Source organism: Carlito syrichta, unplaced genomic scaffold (genome assembly GCF_000164805.1).
Source record: "Carlito syrichta isolate Samal-C Ts95f unplaced genomic scaffold, Tarsius_syrichta-2.0.1 Scaffold307311, whole genome shotgun sequence".
NCBI lineage: Eukaryota > Metazoa > Chordata > Mammalia > Primates > Tarsiidae > Carlito > Carlito syrichta.
Genome location: NW_007251407.1, coordinates 32,752 through 49,353, shown reverse-complemented (window position 1 = coordinate 49,353; position 16,602 = coordinate 32,752). Strand labels below are relative to the sequence as shown.

Genomic DNA, 16,602 nt, shown 5'->3' with positions numbered 1-16,602 from the left:
TTTATTTATTGTAAAGAAGAGATCTCTATCTATATATTCAACATAAAATTTCAATACACTCTCTTTGTAGCAATCAGTAAGTCAAAAATAAAATGTATATGAAAATACAATGACCTAGTATAGCCAAAATATTTTTTATAAAGGAAAACCAACTTGGTAGTCTTCCAGTTTTGGGTTTCAAGGCCTGCCATAAAGCTACTGTGATCAAGACAACATTGTATTGGCCAAAGAACAGATCTATGGATCAACAGAACATAATAGAGGGTCTAGAAATAAATCCACAAATATAGTGTTGATTGGTTTTCAACAAAGGCTCAGGGGAAATTCAATGAAGAAAGGATGGCCTGTCAATAAAATGGTACTGGAACAATTACATCTTCATATGCCAAAAAAAAAAGGGGGGAGGAAAGGAGGAAGGAAGAAAGGAAGGAAGGAAGGAGTAAAAAAAAAACTTCTTCTACCCTCCTTATCTTGTAGTATATTCAAAACTAAAAATTGATCATAGACCTAAATATAAAACCTTAGACAATACAATGTCTAGAAGGAAACATAGAAATAAATTTTTGTGATCACGTGCTATGGTTTGGTTGTTCCCATCAAAACATGTTGAAATTTAATTGCCAATGTAATGATATTGGGAGGTAGGACACTGAAGAGGTGATTAGACCATGAGGACTCTGCCCTTTGGATGAGTTTTCTTTTTTTCTGAGTATAGGGAATGGGCATGAACACTGTAAGGAGAGGAGATTCTTAGTATGGTCAGGGACTGAGTGTGGCAGGAACTCCCCGGCAGCTCAAGGCCTCTCTCCTCCTCTAGTGCTCTCACTAGTGCTGGTGGTCCAGTGTCTCATACTCCTTGGAAGCCATGTGGGCCATGAGGTCCACTATCCTGTGGCTATAGCCAAATTCACCGTCATATCAAGAGATGTCTCAACAAAGTGGTTGTTGAGGGCAATGCCAACCCCAGCATCAAAGGCCGAAGAGTAGGTGTCACTGTTAAAGTCAGAGGACACAACTTGGTGCTTGGTGTAGCCCAGGATTCCTTTAAGGGGGCCCTCAGATGCCTGCTTCACCACCTTCTTGATGTCATCATATTTGGTTGGTTTCTCCAGATGGCAGGAAAGGTCCACAACAGACACACTGGTGGTAGGAACCTGGAAGGTCATGCCCATGAGCTTCCCATTCTGCTTGGGGATGATCTTGCCCATGTTCTTGGCAGTGCCAGTGGATGCAGGGATGTTCTGGAGGTCCCCATGGCCATCGTACCACAGCTTCCCAGAGGGGCCATACATAGTCTTCTGGGTGGCAGTGATGGTGTGGACAGTGGTCATGAGTCCCTCCATGATGCCAAAGGTGTCATGGATGATGACCTTGGTTGGGGTGCTAAGCAGTGGGTGGTACAGGAGGCATTGCTGGCAATCATGAGGTTGTTCTGATACTTCTCATGGTTCATACCCATCACAGATATGGGGGCGTCAGTGGAAGGGGTGGAGATGATGACCCTGTTGGTTCCCCCCATAAATAAGTCCCAGTCTTTGCTAAGGTAGTGAAGACACCAGTGGACTCCACCACATAATCAGCACCAGCATCATCCTATTTGATTTTGGTGGGATCTTGCTCCTGGAACATGGTGGTGGGATTTCCATTGATGACGAGCTTCCCATTCTCAGCCTTGATGGTGCCATGGAACTTGCCATGGGTGGAGTTGTACTGGAACATGTAGATGATGTAGTGGAGGTCAATTCAATGAAGGGGTTATTGATGGCAACAATATCCACTTTGCCAGAGTTAAAAACAGCTCTGGTGACCACGTACCCAATAAGGCCAAATCTGTTCATTCTAGCCTTCACCTTCGCTATGGTGTCTTGAGGATGTGGCTGGCGCTGCAAGAGGAAGGTGACTGTCTGTCAAACGGGAGGAACAGGGAGCCTGTGGATGAGTTTCATGGATTTTGAAAAGGCTTTTGGAGTGAGTTCTTTCTCTGCCATATGAAAGACAATGTTCCTTCCCTCTAGAGAATGTAGTGCTCAAGGCACCATCTTAGAAGCAGAGACTGGGCCCTTACCAGACACCAAACCTGCTAGTGCCTTAATCTTGGACTTCTTAGCCTCCAGAAGTGCAAGAAATAAATATCTGTGTTTTTATGCATTACCCAGCCTCAGGTATTCTATTATAGCAGCATAAAGTAGACTAAGACACCTTAGGTAAGATTTCCTAAATACAACCCCCAAACCCTAGTCTAAAAAAGAAAACAAGATAAATTTGACTTCATCCAAATTAGGCAGGAAGCAAAGTATCGCTTTATTAACAGCTTAAAATTTGAGACTTATCCGAGATCACATAGTCAACAAATGGCAGAGCCCAGAATTGAACTCAGGGCATTCTGACTCCAGAACCTACAGTTTTATGCTCAGTATTCTAAAACAGCTCCATTTGCAAGATACAGTGCAGGAATCATAGACTTCAACAGCACAGCTACGCCTTCGGGCTACTTGGTTGAGAACTGCCCATCTACTCCCTACCCTAATCTTCCACCTGGACCTGGGGGAAGCCTGAGTTCTTGAGTGTTAGCAACACTGAATGAGCTTTCAACAAACCCAGTGATGCTTCATCGCCAAAGAAAAATGTTATGACAGAGGTTAGGACTGGGCTGTCTTCCCTGAAGATTTGCTAGCTCAATCTTGATGACTTGTTATTGCTGAAAACAAGGGTTGTCCACGTGACTGGTGTCACCCCAGGGGCTGTGCTGCAGCAAACGCAGTTAGGCTAGAGCTCACCCCCTTGGTCAGAGCTTGTGCAAGGAGGGATAGGCAGGGTTTGGGGCTGAAATCCCATAGTATGGACCTTCTCTCACTATTCCTGCTTTTGCTTTTTTCCTTCCTGCAATGTCTAGCTCGTGACTAGGTACATACTAGGTTTCAATGAAGACTCATTGCTTGAGAGATGGCTTGAAGATGCCAATATTCACATTAAGGGTTTGTTTTAGTTCTAAACTTCAGACCCTAGACCATTAAATTGTTTTCTATAGAGTAGCACATATGAATCTCTTTAAAATTCAGACTCTGCTACACTAGGTCTAGGGTGGGGACTGAAATTCCACACTTTTAACAAGCTTTCAAGAAATGCTGATACTGTCCACAGACCACACTGTGACTATCAAGGCTAGAGAACATAAGCTCCCAGAAGCAGTTTCTCTCTTCCCTTTCAACCAAGAGAGAGTTCAACAACAATAGCGCCTTTTGATCATTTTCCTCCTGAGAGGAAAAGCCTGACTAGTTCAATTCCTTTTGTGCATTCATTTATTTTAAATAGAGCGATTAAGGGGAGCAGAGTTCAAGATGGCTGACTAGCGGCGTGCCACACCTGCCTCCTCCACAAAGAAGAATCAAAATAGCAAGTAATCAAACTTCAAATAGAGCATCTAAGAGAGAACACTAGAATTCAGCAGAGAAGTGATAGGAAACACCAGAGGCATGGAAGGAAAGGGATGTGAAGGAGCCAGCCTGGCCAAGATTGGCCTGGAGCTCACAGAGGATCTCCCGTTCAGGGAAAGGACATGTGGGAGATCCCCAACAGTCCACATTCCCACTGCAAACTCCTACAGTCCTAGACATGGGAGATCCCCTTGACCCTTGTGGACCCTGAGACTAGGATGGAGGAGTTGCCTGGAGTCAGTGTGAAAGCCTTGTTCCAGAGAGGGAACTCACGCTGGCCCCATACGCGTCCAAGACTCGAGCAACTGCAACACAGCATGATTTTGAAAACTCAGCCTCCACCAGACTGCATCGTGTTCTGGGGCCCAACAACCTCTGCATTTCCACATCCCTGGAGACCCACTGACACCCACCCCCACATCTTCCAGAGGACTGCAATCGCATGACAATAGCTGGACTAAGCAGTACAGCAGGGTTCCTAACACTCTAGCACAAGCAGTATCTTTCACTTTGGGGAAGGCTGTCCCTGGGAAAATGGGATCCAAAGTGCATGCTCCCCAGAGCCTGAATGCTACCTGACTCCCTTGCCCTCAGCAAAACCTCACCTCAGCCTCACTAACAACTGCAGCCTAAGCCACTGGAAAAAAAAAAAAAAAAAATCAGACACCACTGAGGCTGTTTACAGCCAAATAAATCATATGGAGACTACACTACTGCACACACCCAGAATCAAAGCTAATATGCTCCATCAAACCAACACCATAGATACATCTACAGGAAAAATTTTTCCTCTATGAAGGCCGTATAAAAAACTGGAAGCAACAACTATTATACCACATGCATACTTATCAATGGTAAGGGCACAAGAAATGTAAAAAAGCAAGGGACTATGACACCTCCAAAGAAACACATTAATTCTCCAGCAACAGATTCCAATTAAAAAGAAAGGTATGAAATGTCACCAAAAAAATTCAAAATAATGATATCAAAGAAGTTTAGTAAGATACAAGAGAACATAGATAAACAATACAAAGATAGCAGAAAAACAACCCAGGATATGAATGAGCAATATACCAAAGAGATAGATAGCATAAAAGAAGAACCAAACAGAAATTCTGGAAATGAATAATTCAATGAATAAAATAAGAAATACAGCTACAAGCTTTAATAATACGCTACATCAAGCAAAAGAAAGAATTTCAAGACTTGAAAACAAGCCTTTTGAAATAAGCAGTCAGAAGGGAAAAAAATTTTTTTTAATGATGAAAGCCTGTGTTGAACACCACAAAGCAAGCAAATATTCTAATTCTGTGTGTTCCAGCTGGTGAAGAAAATGGCAAAGGCATTGAAAACCTATTTAATAAAATAATGAAAACTGTCTGAGTCTATTAAGAAATGTAGACATCTAGCTATAGAAAGCTCATAGAATCTCTGATACAATCTGAAGGGTCTTCTTTGAGGCATAGTATAGGAAAACTGTCAAAAGTCAGAATTCTAAAATGGCAAGAGAAAAGCATTTAGTCACATATATGAGGACTCACTCAGACTAACGGTGGATTTCTCAGCAAAAACATTAAAGATCAGGAGAGAATGGGATGATATATGCAGTGTTGAAGGAAAAAATTGAATGCTATACCCAGAAAAGTTTTCCTTCTAAAATGAAGGAGAAATTGTCTTTCCCAGACAAGCAGTGACTGAGGGAACTCATTACCACTGGACCAACCCTAAAAAAAATACTTAAGGGGATTCAACACCAAAAAGTCAAAGAACAACATCTAGTATCACGAAAACACACAAAAGTATAAAACTCAGTGGTAGAACAAGCACACACATGAGGAAAATAAAAGATTCAAATATTACTACTACAGAAAACTACCAAAACACAATAATAAACAATAAGAGAGAAAGAAACAAAGGATATAAAAGATAACCACAAAACAATGAAAAAAATGATAGGAATGAGTCCTCACATATCAACAATAATCTTGAATGCAAAAAAGTTAAATTTTACACTTAAAAGATACAGGCTGGCTGAATGAATTTTACTTTATTTATTTATTTATTTTGAGTGGAAGTCTCACTCTGTCGCCCAGGCTAGAGTGCCGTGGCACACTCATGGCCACTCCAACGTCAACCTGCTAGGCTCCAACGATCATTCCATCTCAGCCTTCCAAGTAGCCAGAACTACAGGGGCGTGCTACCACACCTCGCTGATTTTTTATTTATTATAGAGACAAGGTTTTGCCAAGTTACCCAGGCTGGTCTCAAACCCACACGCTCAGGCAATCCATTCACCTCTGCCTCCCAAAGTGCTGGGATTACAGGCCGAGCCACTGAGCTTGGCCTAGGATTTTTAAAATGACACAACTTATACTGCCCCCAGGAAACTCACTTCACTGGTAAAGACACATATAGACTGAAAGTGAAGGGATGAAAAAGATACTTCACACAAATGGAAATCAAAAGTGAACAGAAGTATATATTTATACTTCTGTAATTATATCAGATAAAACAGACTTTAATTCAAAAAAAGTAAAAAGAGACAATGAAGATAATTGTATAATTATAAAGAGATCAATTCAGCAAGAGGATGTAATGATTCTAAATATATATACACCCCACACAGGAGCACCCAAATATATAACACAAATATCATTAGATATAAAGAGAGAGACTCTAATACAGTTAATTTTTGGGAACTTCAACACCCCACTCTCAGCATTAAACAGATTATCTAGACAAAAAATAATAATAATAATCCAAGAAACATTGTATTTAAACTTCACTTTAGACCAAATGAACCTAACAGCCATCTATAGAAAATTATATCCAACAACTGCAGAATACACATTCTCATCAGCATGTGGAAACTTCTGCAGGATAGACCATATGTTAGACCATAAAACAAGTCACAACAAATCTTTTAAAATCAAAATCATAGCAGACTACAATGGCATAAAACGAAATTAATAAGAGAAACTTTGGATACTGTATAAGCACATGGAAATTAAATAGCATGCTTCTGAACAACCATTGGGTCAAGGAAGAAATTAGAAAGCAAATATCAAAATTTCTCAAAAAAAAAAGAAAATGGAAACACAACACACCAAAACCTATGAGATACAGCAAAATCAGTGCTAAGAGGGATGATTATAGCAATAAATGACTACACTAGAAAAGTGTTAAAGAAAGATTTAAAATAAATAAGCTAATTATGTACGTAAGGAACTAGAAAAGCAAGAATAAACCAAACCCAAATTGTGTAGAAAAAAGAAATAATAAAAATCAGAGCAAAACTAAACAAAATCAAGATTAAAAAATACAGAGGATCAATGAAAAAAATTGTTTTTTAAAAGGATAAAATTGATAAACTGCTAGCTATACTAACCAAGGAAAACAGAGAAGACTCAAATAAACAAAATCAGAAATGAAAAAAGAGACATTACAACTGATACCTCAGAAATACAGAAGATCTTCAGAGACTATAATGAACAACTGTAAGCTAACAAAGTGGAAAACCGTGAGGAAATTAATAAATCCTTGGATGCATATAACCTATCCAATTGAATCAGGATACAAGAGAAAGCATGAATAGACCAAAAATGAGCAATGAAACTGAATCAGTAATAAAAAGTCTCCCAACAAAGAAGAAAAAACCACTAATCTGGCCTGGAACTGGTCAGACTCCTGCATGTACCAACATAGCCCACCACTGCTGTCCAGCACTAGATGGCTTCACTGCTGGATTCTACAAAACATATAAAGTAGAATTCACACCAGTTCTCCTCAAACTATGCCAAAAAATTGAAGAAGAAGGTTTTCTTCCTAACTCATTTTACAAGGCCAGCATTACCCTGATACCAAAATCAGACACATACACACAAAAGAAAAATATAGATCATTATCCCTGATGGACATAAATGTAAACATTTCTCAACAAAATACTAGCAAACTGAATCTAACTGTACATTTAAAAGATAATATGCCCTAATTAAGTGGAATTTATCCCAGGGATGCAAGGATGTTTCAACATATGCAAATCAATAAACGCAATACCACATCAACAGAATGAAGGGCAAAAATCGTATGACCATCTCCATAGATACAGAAAATCACCGAAAATTTGACATCCCTTAATGATAAAAACTCTCAACAAACTAGTGTAGGAGGAACATTCCTTGATATAATAAAGACCATATAATACAAATCTACAGCTAACATCACACTAAATGAGGAAGAGCTTAAAGTCTTTTCTTTAAAAACTGGAACAAGACAAGGATGGCTACTCTCACCACCTCTATTTGATATAGTTCTGAAAGTCCTAGCCAGAACAATCAGGCAAGAGAAAGAAATAAAAAGGCATCCAAATTAGAAAAGAGGAAGTAAAATTGTCCCTCTTTGCTAATAGCATGGTTTTATATTTATAAAAACCTAAATACTTCATCAAAAAAACTCTGAGATTCAATAAACAAATCTGGTAAAGTTGCAGGATACAAAATCAACATACAAAAATCAGTAGTGTTTCTACACACTAATGACAAACTAGTTGAAAAAGAGATGAAGTAGTAAATCCCATTTACAATAGCTACAAAAATAAAATACTTAGGAATAAATTTAAACAAGAAAATGAAAGACCCCTACAAGGAAAACTATAAAACACTGACTTTAAAAACTGAAGAGAGGAAAAAAACAAGCAGCCCTATTAAAAAGTAGGCAAATGATATGAATAAACACTTCTCGAAAGAAGGCATACAAACAGCCAACAGATACATGAAAAAATGTTCAGCCTCACTAATCATCAAAGAAATGCAAATCAAAACCATACTGGGTAACTCCAGTCAGGATGGCCATCATCAATAACTCAAAAAAACAACAGATGCTGCAGAGGATGTAGAGAAAAGGGAATGCTTCTAAACTGTTGGTGGCAATCCCCCTTCTGGAAATTTACCCACTGGAACGCAAATAATTCTGCAAAAAAGATATCTGTGCACACATATTTATTGCATATAAATGCATATTCACAATAGCAAAAACATGGAACCAAATGTGCTGCCCATTGAGAGTGGACTGGATAAAAAAATGTGATGTATTACACAACGAAATATTACACAGCCATAAAGGACAAAATTATGGACTGCAGCAACTTGGATGGATTTAGAGTCTATCATACTCAGTGATCTAGTATAGAAAAAAAGAACTGAGTACTACATATTCTCACTCATAAGTGGACCCTGAACATTTATCATAACACTGTAAGAAAGATTGGCAGTAGTGGGACACTAGGGGGTGGGACGTGGGAATGAAGTATAACATCAGTGAGGGCACTGATCCTAAACCATGCAAAGTGACAACCCATGGGAGGCCCAAACCTTACCGGTGTGTAGACCACTTATGTAACTAACCCTGAGTTCTATCCCACGTCTTTAAATTAAATTAACAAAATTAAAGTTAACAAAATTAAAGTTAAAACTGAAAATACGAAGAGAGGAGAGGATTAAGATGGCTGACATGAGGCAGCTAGAGTGTTTCTCCAACAGAGTAAACCAAAATATAGTTTCCTCAGCACCCAGAGAAGAACGGACCCAGCAGCATGTCCCACAAGTCTCCAAAAGAGTGATAATAACCACTTCAAGCAAAAAAGAAAACAAAATACACCGACCTGGGCTGGAACTGGCCAGATTCTTGCCTGTACTACCATAGTCACCACAGCCTCCAGATACAGCGGGGAAGGTGAGTTTGGGAATTTGGGAGTTCTGTGCTCCTGCTGCAAACTTGCAGGGCTCCCTGAGTCTTATGGGACCCCAGTATGACCCCCTGCCAGGCTCTGCCTTGGAATGGTGTAGGAAAAAAAAAAAAAAGAAAAAGCCTTGAGCAGTACCAGGGACCATTTCCCAGGAACTCAACCCTTGCAGGGTGGAGCAGCTGCTTTTCAGCTGGCTTGGTGGAGAACAGGCCCCAAGGGCAAACTCCAAGGCTGCGGATCATTGGGCAGGTTGCCTGAGAACACCTGAGGCCCTGAGCCCACTGCACTTTGACAATCAGAGCTCAGATTGCCTGGGGCCAAGGTGGAGCCTGGTGGGACATGTTGCCATAGCAACCTCTCACTCCCCTTGTGAACTCTTCTGTGCCTGCTCTGTTAACAGTATTACTCCAGTGGCCTGGGACTCCCTCCTAATCCCTACTGGGGCAGCTAAGAATGTACACTTGTGGAGTGTTTAAGCTCCTTTCCACTGCACACCCACCCCACAAAGGCTCAAAACAGACAGAGAACTTGGCAAATTCCCAGAGACCTGCCCTTGGCCCAGGCTGTCGGTTACTCCTTGGAGCAACACTCGCCAAGGAGAAACCCTTCAGCCACCATGGCAGCGGGCTTTTTCCTACAAGTGCCACCACCTGGCCAAAAGTCAAAAAGTACAGTCCACTACATCTGATAACAATACCTCAGCTTTGAGGGAAGGCCTGATACCAAATGCCAACTAGCAATACTTTTCAAGCCACTCCAGCCACTCAGGACACTGTAAGCCAGTGCAGGTACGTGAGCCAGTGCAGTGCTGCCACAGTCTGGGTAACAGAGTGAGACTCCAACTCAAAAAAAAAAAAAAAAAAAGGAGAAATAGTCTACCCAAATGAGAAGGAACCAGAAAGATAATTTTGAAAATATGAAAAACCAGAGACAGCCTGTTGAATGGGATAAAATATTTGCAAACTATTTATCTGACAAGGGACTAATATCCAGAATATACAAGCAACATAAACAACTCAACAGCAGAAACTAAATGGTCCTACTAAGAAATGGGCAAAAGATCTGAACAGATGTTTCTCAGTAGAAGACATATAAGTGGCCAACAGGTATACAAAAAGATACTAAACATTATGAACCACACTTTACCCTATAAATATGTACAGATATTATGCATCAATAAAAGTAAATACAAAGGAGAAAATAAATGAATAGGGTGATTAATAGTATACTGTTTGTAGTTGTATTTTTTGTTTGTAGTAAAGCTACCAGACCAGGTGGAGAACTTTGAGTTCCAGCATAGGCTTATTTTTTGGTGTCTGGTATGGTCTTAATGTTTGTGTCCAACCCAGATTTACATGTAGAAATCTGGGGCCCCAAGGTGATGGCATTAGGAGGTGGGCATTTGGAGGGGTGGTTGGGTCATGGGGCAGAGCCCTCACAAAAGGGATTTGTGCTCTTACAGAAGAGGTCCTGAGGAAGATCCCTCACCCCTTCCCTTATGTGAGGACATGGCAAGAAGGTGCCATTTATGAACTAGAAAGCAGGCCTCACCAGACACCAGACAATATCAAGACCTTGAACTGCCCAGACTCCAGAACTGTGAGAAATAAATTTCCGTTGTTTATAATCCCCCCAGTTTATGGTATTTTGTTACAGCAACCCAAACAGACTAAGACAGTGCTCTTCAGACAAATCTGGGCATATATATTTAAAGCCCATGCTGAGCTTTGCCTGGTAAAGGGAATGAGCAGCTCTGTCTCCTTTCTGTCTTTCTGACCAGTTTGACTCTGGGCCAAACTTGTAAATCCCTTAGGAAAAATGTGTCACAACTATCTATCAAAAATCCTCGAGGATATCTCCCAATCACACTCTGCTTCCCATGAGATAGATTGAAGTTTGCTACTTTCCTTTTGCATTCTTCGAGAAGAATCAAGTACATACAATTTCCATCTTGATCTATCCATGGATTGATCAATTGATCAATCTATCAACCAGTAGATAGATCAGTATTCTGGGCAAAGGCTTTGGCTGACCCATCTTTTATTTAATACAATTATATTTTACTCACCCACAGTATGTACTACCAAGAAAACATACTCCGCCCTCAGTCAGCTTTCTCTCTTCATAAGGAAGAGAGGCTCACCCCTAAGCAGTGAAAGCTAAGTCCTAAGTCATATTGTGCACCGTCTGATTATCATGTGAGCAGGGACAAGCCACTGTGGCCTGGTGGAGTTTGTGGAAGACTTCGTGGAAAGGGCGAGCTTGGGTCTGAGGGACAGGAACACGATATGAAACCAGAAAATATAAATGAAAGCCAGGGAGAAAAAAATGGCCATCTGGACAGACGCACACATGACCAAGCCCTCCAGTGGTTGGTAGCAGTTTCTCTGGGTTTTCAGGGCCTCTCTAGCTGCGTGCTTCTCTTACCAGGACTAGGCCAAGAGTTCCACAAACATTTCCATCCTGGATTCAGACAGGTCAGGATATTTCATTCTACCAAAGAGCCAGAGGCTTCAACCCGGATGCATAAAATGAAGGTGGAAAAACAATGTTTGAAATTTTTCTTCAGAAAAAGAGAGCGACCATTAATCTGGAACTCCTTAATAAGGCAGCAATTGAGGACAGCAGCTGAAACTACTTGACAGAGGGGAAAACTCTGTGAGGCACTTTCTCTAAACTGAGATTATGATCCTGTTGTTCCTAGGGAGAAAGAGAGCCGGGGACATGGCCTTGCTGCCTTGGGTCTTTAAGAATCTGGGTCTAGCCGGGCTCGGTGGCTCAGCCTGTAATCCCGCGCCTTTGGGAGGCTGAGGTGAGTGGATTGCCTGAGCCCGCGGGTTCGAGACCCACCTGGGCAGCGAGACCTCATCTCTACAATAAATCAAAAATTCAGCCGGGCGTGGGAGCGTGCGCCTGTAATTCCGGATACTCGGAAGTCTGAGGCGGAAGGATCACCGGAGCCCAGCAGGCGAGACTGCACTCCAGTCTGGGTGACAGAGTGAGACTCCAACTCAAAAAAAAAAAAAAAAGAATCTGGGTCTGTCTCCAGTATCTGATGCTACAGCCAAGCACTGGGCCTTCTCTTCCAGGGCACCCACGCTGATCCCAGTACCTTCCTGCCATTCTTCTGCCTTGCAGCAAGTTTCAGGCCAGAGTGGTTGCAAGATCAACTTTGTGGAATAAAATGCTTTAACAGTTCTGCAGAGGATGGAGGGAAAGAGGAAACCAAAATGGCGGGATCACTTAGACCTGATGGGATGCTCTTAGCAAGAGTAGAGGTTGGGCAGTGGGCAGAAGAAAGCTTAGGTCCCCTTAGGGTCAGCCACCAACTCTGGTCAGCCGCCCAAAACCTCTGACTGGTAAAGTCCCCTTGGAAAGGCAACTGGGCAATGAGGAAGGCCCTGGGTTTTCAGTGACTATAGAGTCAGAGCCATAGCACAGGGGAGCTGCCTCAGGGGTGGCTGGGACTCCCATCCCTTGACTGTATGGACCTCTGCTCAAGAGACTTTGAGCACCTTGACTGTCTGGCATTCAGATTTATGGAAGGAGAGTCAAAGGCAGGAACAACATTGCAGTAACCTCCTGTCGATTACTATGGCTTATGGAACATATTAAACCTATAATGACCAAGAATTCAAGGCCTTTAAAATAGGGCTACAGCCGGGCTCGGTGGCTCAGCCTGTAATCCCACGCCTTTGGGAGGCTGAGGTGAGTGGATTGCCTGAGCCCACGGGTTCGAGACCCGCCTGGGCAGCGAGACCTCATCTCTACAATAAATCAAAAAATCAGCCAGATGTGGTAGCGCATGCCTGTAATTCCAGCTACTTGGAAGGCTGAGGCGGAAGGATCGCCGGAGCCCAGCAGGTCGAGGCTGCGGTGGCCGGGAACGGCCACTGCACTCCAGTCTGGGCGACAGAGTGAGACTCCAGCTCAAAAAAAAAAAAAAAAAAATATGGCTGCAATCAATCTGCTCAATGAGAATCCCTTTAAGGTGAAGTTTGTTTGTTTGTTTGTTTTGGCCAGCATCACTTCTGTTGGGGCATCTTCATTTTCTTGGAGTCTGGATACAACTTTCCCATCAATGTCTTTACCCTATTTTCGCAGCTTGACGTCCATCAACATATGCTAAATTCTGAAATAAGGAAACCAGTCTTTACTGGCACTACAAGATTCTACTTTAGTATCCTTATAATTACCATTTTCTTTCAATGTGGCCACTAACTTCCATGCTATGGCCAAGATGCTGGCCAAACTCATTAGGACTTTGAAATATGAGAGTCTTCATTCCAAAGTAGAAAACTCTCCATTTCAAACATAAGCAGATTTCTGTTCCCAGTGCAATTTAAACTAGAAATATGATGAAGTGATTGTACCTTGTTTTTAATACTCCTCAAGCTTTTCTAATATGATTCGTACCATTTCACTTCCGATATGATCACTTTTTGTTTCTTTGTTGCACTTTTATTTTTGTTAGCTTGCCCTTTATGGATGACCCATTTTGTAAAATGTCACATGGGTTTATCTCTGGGAGACAAGGAGGCAACACAACTCCACACTTTGCTGTCTGGGCATGAATTGAGTAAGAGATGTGCAGCGATGAATCATAGACAGACTGCAAAAGAAGTGACATGGTTGGTTCATGATGACAGTCATCAAATGCTTAGGTAGTGATTTGTGAACTGGCAAGCAGTCAGTGAAGTTTGTACTTTATGCAATTACAATTAATACACTAAGGTGACTGAAACTGGAACCGGTGGCTGGGGGTTGGTATTACCTATCTAAACTGAAACTCATGCCTATCAGTGTCATGTAAAGCAAGGACTGCTTTATCAATGTTGTTCACCAAATACTTCTGGGCACCTTGATAGTACTGCACTTTGTCCTTCTTGTGGTTGGGTGGTTCCATGTTACCAGTCTGGGTCAATGGATTGCTAGCAGAAGTTACATGAGTTGGTCCCATGCCAAAGCATTTAATGGCCAGTCAGTCCTGGTACAGCCCCCAATGATATATGAGCAGAGGATGCTCTTTCAGCCTGGGTCTCTGAGCAACTAAGATGAGCAGAGGCCCCCTGCTGAGAGATGGTAGACCTGTAACATGAATAATAAGTAAACCTTTGTTTTATGCCCCTGAGACCTTGGGGCTGTTTGTTTCTGCAGCATAGCAGCTCATTCTGATTCATATAAAATATAACCAGATGAGAATTGATGAAAAAGAGGCTAGGGAACTGGGTAGAATTCAGAGCCCAGGAATTAGCAGTCCATAGTCAAAAGAGCTCTAATTTAGTGAGGGGAGGGATAGAGAAAGAATTAGAGATAGTTACCCAAAATAGACAATTTTTATATGATCTTCCTTCCTTTCTTTATAGCACGATCAGTCCACGTGCACATCCTCCAACATTGTGATTTAGTTTTACTTTTTAAGTTTTTTAAAGTCTCCTCTATTGTACACACTTCTCTTTTGCCCCATGCCTTTCCCATTGTGAATTTATTTCTTGAAGTAACTAAATCATTTGAAGAATTTCCCATAGTGTGGATTTTGCCACCTGCATCCCCATAGTGTGGTCCATGTGTTCCTCTGATCCCTGCATTTCCTATAAACTGCTAGTTGGATTTATAGACTTGGTTCAGTTTAGGTTTGATTATTTTTGGCAAGACGACTTCATAGGTGGTGGTGTGTTTGTTCTCCAACAAGTAGGTAATCATCTACAAAACAATTTTCTTGTCCCATTATGAATAGCCATAGATGTTCAATTCCAAGACCCAGCTTAGACCCATCCATTTATTTGGAGTTTCAGAATGGTGAGATTCCAGTTCAAAAGGTCCCTGTTCTACTTTGGTTACCAGTTGTACAGTTCAAGCAGGAAGACTGGGGTAAATGCTTGTTTTGTTTTGTTTTCTCCCAGAGCTCAAAGCTCTGTCTAATCCAGGTGAGTTGCTAAGGTCTGAATTTCGCAAATCGGTTGTAAAAGCCAACCTGGCTTCTATCATCCCAGCCTTCTCTCCCTAGGTCCGTTGGCTTCCTGAGAGGTCACTCAGCCCAGGAATCCTTAGCTTTTCTCTCAGCCTCGCACCCCATCAGAGCCCAGCTTCAAGGGGGGGGAGGTTCTTCCCACTCACCTTAGAAGATAAATTATGGGTATCGTCCAACCTGGGGAATGTGGATTCAAAGGCTTCTCTCTCAAATATTTTCTCACTTAATCCTCACTCGGTTGAAAACAGGTAGCCTCCTCACCTACAGTAGCCTCCTCACCCTACAGTGTTTTGATTTAGCCAGCACAGGGTGGTTTTGCTTATTGATACATTTTTTCTTTTAAGTGGAATGAGTCTGCATTTAGGTGGGGGGCATATTGACTCTAGTCAAGTGAGAGCCTATGGCCCCCTCTTGTGTCATACCTACCCATGTTTTGAGTCCTCTTCACAATCGCCACCTTCATGTCACAGAAGCATAAGGTGTCCCAGAACCACAGAAGGTAAGATGTCGGTAACCCATTTTACAGGTGAGTGAACAAGAACTGTAAATTGATGTGAGGGCCTCAGTGAGGCACAAATGAAAAAAAGGGCTAAACATCAGTGTCCTAGGAAGGGACCACCAGGCCAAAGCAGAGAACCCACGCCAGGAAGAACCAGCCATGGGGCCCTCTCCAGCCAGTTCGGTGCAAACTAAAACCCACATTCTTTTTTTTTTTCCCCCCTCTCACAGAGACAGCTCAAGGAAGCATGATAAAATGAGGCCTAAGATAATATTTGGGGGGGAAAGTTTATTTTTTTATGGTCTGTTTGCATGACACCGTCGGGCAAGGGGAGGCGGAGAAAGACTTGTCCCAAATGGCAGGGCCGGAGAAGCACAAATCCAATGTCAATAGATAGAAATACAAGTGTTTGGTTTCATTAAACTTCTTTTTTTAAAAAACACCTTTCTTCTTTCCTTTTCCCGAGGCAATCCAAGGGAAGGGGATACAGAGGTGGAAAGAGACAGGGAGGGAGGGGGGAGCGAGGGGGTGGTGGTGAGGGAACTTTTCTTGAAGCACTTGCTCCCCCCGTGAGTGTCCTCAGCCAGCCCAGGAGGTTGGCAGACCTGGCAGAAGCAGCCACTGAAGCCTTCCAGTCACAGTGAATGTGGGACAGGCAAGCAAGAGCTTCAGCGTTTGTCCAACAGCAAACTTCGTTTTTGAAAACCTGAGTGAGAATGAGCACATAGTCAAATCCGGGCCACCCTGGGAAAAATGACTTGACTTCTGTGTTCTTCTGTGGTCCCATTCAACAACAGGTGTCTCCTCTTTCTTCCCCTCCACCATGCTGGCCCGTGGCTGTCCTACGGCAGAGGCCACATCTGAAGAGGCAGAAGAAGCCGGGCTCGGTGGCTCAGCCTGTAATCCTGCACCTTTGGGAGGCTGAGGTGAGTGGATTGCCTGAGCCCGCGGGTTC

General features: G+C 42.2%; 1 pseudogene; it reads right to left on the bottom strand.

The window, feature by feature from the left end:
* Window positions 1-825: 825 nt before the first annotated feature.
* The window catches only part of LOC103266713, a 21,696-nt pseudogene continuing 5,919 nt past the window's right edge, over window positions 826-16,602 (bottom strand).